Source organism: Biomphalaria glabrata, chromosome 2 (assembly GCF_947242115.1).
Source record: "Biomphalaria glabrata chromosome 2, xgBioGlab47.1, whole genome shotgun sequence".
NCBI classification, from domain to species: Eukaryota; Metazoa; Mollusca; class Gastropoda; family Planorbidae; genus Biomphalaria; species Biomphalaria glabrata.
Genome location: NC_074712.1, coordinates 58,234,741 through 58,237,666, shown reverse-complemented (window position 1 = coordinate 58,237,666; position 2,926 = coordinate 58,234,741).

The window sequence follows — 2,926 nt, the reverse complement described above, 5'->3', positions numbered from 1 at the left end:
ATGATATTTTAGATCATTCAAAGTTCTGTTGCAGCGGCTACTTTTTTTTCTTTTTCGGTAGTGAATCGATTAATTTTAATTTTTTTTATTATTTTTTTTTTTTGCGTTTTTTATTTATTTAAGTTGGATATACTTAAGTGTACTTTTATAAATATCTATCAATGGCAATGTTTTTGATTTCGAGGATTAAACATATTTCGCTGCATCTGATGCAGTGAAAGCCGTTGTCCGCCGGGCGTCTATTTGAGTTTTCTTTTCGTACATCTAAGCATGTCTTCTGATAAGGCTTTTCTTTGACCCTCCAGGGGCGTAGCTAGGAATTTTCCATTTTTTGGGGGGCCCGGGGGCAAGACCTCTTTGGTGGCCCCTGCATGTTGATTGATATTTAATTTTTAATGTAAGAAACACTAATTTGGGGCCCCCCTCAAGTGGGGCCCGGAGGGATTTTCAAATTCTGCCCCTCCCCCCCCCCACCCTAGCTACGCCACTGTGACCCTCTAATCATAATGTGTGTCCCGCTACCGTTGCGAGAGCTTTTTGTCTCTTTCAGAAGCCGTCTGCTGCCAGCTGCTCTCCTCTACGCCAGTAAGGGCAAAATGTCGCCTGAGATGATCTTAAAAGTGAGCGCTTCCTGGAGGGTGCAACTCTGTTTAGCCGTCCTACTTGAAGCTTGCCTTTAAAAAATCGCATTTCTACCATGTGCAAAATCAATATTAAATTTAAAAACATTTTAGCAAACCTTTTCGCGTGGTAAGCGCTTCGGACTGTCCTAGTTCGAACCCTGCCTGCTATACATATATTTTCCTTTACTGATTTCGCTAAAACTTTCTGAATACATTTTCTGTATAAAGATGCCGGGAGATGAATCCATATGACAATCACATTTTTTAAACAATCCCAAACAATGTTCAATTATAATGGAACTTTGGTTTCTTCATGTTGAAATATGAAAAGAAGTTTCGAAGATTCGTGAAGGACAGAGTCAAGAGTAGGATAAAGCCCTCAGGTCGTAGCTTTGGGATAACTGATCTGGCACATTCATTTCCGTTGGAGATATCTGCAAATTGTTTGGTATTTTTTAAATTAGATTTTCATTTGACGTCATACATTTCGTACTTAATTAAGGTGTTCCATCTTTCACCTTGTCAATAAACCCTTAATACATATATTACTACCCAAAAGAGAACCGCAACGCCAATCTACAAAATACACATGAATTCATCAACCGTCTGCAAACTACAAACACATCATTTCTAGACCATAAAAAGAAAATAACAATACAGCCTCCAGTGTGAACAGTTTCTAGCCACTATTACAAGTCTAAAATTAGTATTTAAAAAATATATCTAGTAAAGGAAATAGACAAAGTTAATACAGAAACACTAAGTATATACCTGCGTACGTTGGGAGAAGGCGTTAGCTACCATCCTCCCAACCCCACCCCACCCCCTTTTTTTTTTTTCGTTTTTAATGCAGCACTGACGTCATTTCCCACCTCCTCCCCATTTGTCTTGTTTCAGTTCTCTAACCAAATGTTGTTGTTATTTTTTCAGAGACCAAACAGAACAGGGAGAAAATTAAAATACACAATTGAAAATATAATAAAACAAAGGCAATATTTTCCAGCAAAATAAAATGGTGAAGGCTGCGGAGTGTTAATGATAGCTAGCGTCGGTGATAAAAAGAAAGATAAGTCCTTTTGTGGACGTCGTTGATTTGATTAGAACATCAAATCTGCTGAGCTGTTGATTTAAACACATTTAATCGTATGTTGAGCTGTTATATATGTATATTAGAGACGTTTTTTTTTTTATGGAGTGTGTTTGTGTGTGTGTGTGTGTGTGATTATGATGAAAGGGGGCATTAATTGTTAAAAGATTAAGAAAGGGAGCATTAATTGTTAAAAGATGAAGAAAAATCTCTGGCTGAGTTTGGCATACTATTGGATATTGGTTCTTATCTTATCTTATAAAATACAGACGTTACTTCAAAAAAAAAAGATGATTACGTGACATACGTCCTACGCGTCATGCATTCAGTCATGCATCTGAACCCATGACTTAAATTCTGCCAAGTCACTGGTTTTCCTGGCTGACTTAGGCAACCCATTCTATGCTCTAATAGCACTAGGGAAGAAGGAGTATTTGTACAAATTTGTCCTAGTATATGGGACGAGGAATGTGCCTTTATCTTTGTGTCTTTCAGAGTACTTTATTAAATTTTGTTTTTGTATTTGAAGATTATGATTCAGTGTTTTATGTATAATTGCTACTTTACTTTTAAGTCTTCTGTCCTGAAGGCTTTCTAAATTTAGTGATTTTACTAAAGATGTTACTCTAGTCAAATATGAATATTCGTTTGCTATGAATCTCACTGTTCTATTTTGTGTCTGTTCCAGTTTCTTCATGTTTTCTTGAGTCCCAAACAGAGAATACATATTCTATTATTGGCCTAATCAGAGTTAAATAACAGTTTTATGTTCTTATTTAATTTATAAATATTTCTTTTAATAAACCCTAATGCTTTGTTTGATTTTTTAATAGTTTCATCAATATGTGGATTCCATGACAGTTTTTCATTTATTATAACACCTAGGTAGTTTGCCTTTTTAGTCTGTGTTACTGGTTTACCATGAATAAGATAAATGGAATTAATTTATTTTAGGTTGTTTTTTTTTTGTTACTCTTAATAACTGACATTTTTCTGTGTGGAAAGTCATGCTCCAATTCGATTCTCATAGGAATTTAGGACCTAGAACTATTAACCATTAAACAGAAACCTGACAACAACAAAATTTGAAAATCAAGTGAATGTTAGTCTGTATATTTATAAAAAAAAATATTTCCAAATGAGTTATATAACGTGTGTACTATATTCCATGTTATACAGAGTGTTATATAGCTCAGATCGATAACCAAGATTTCAT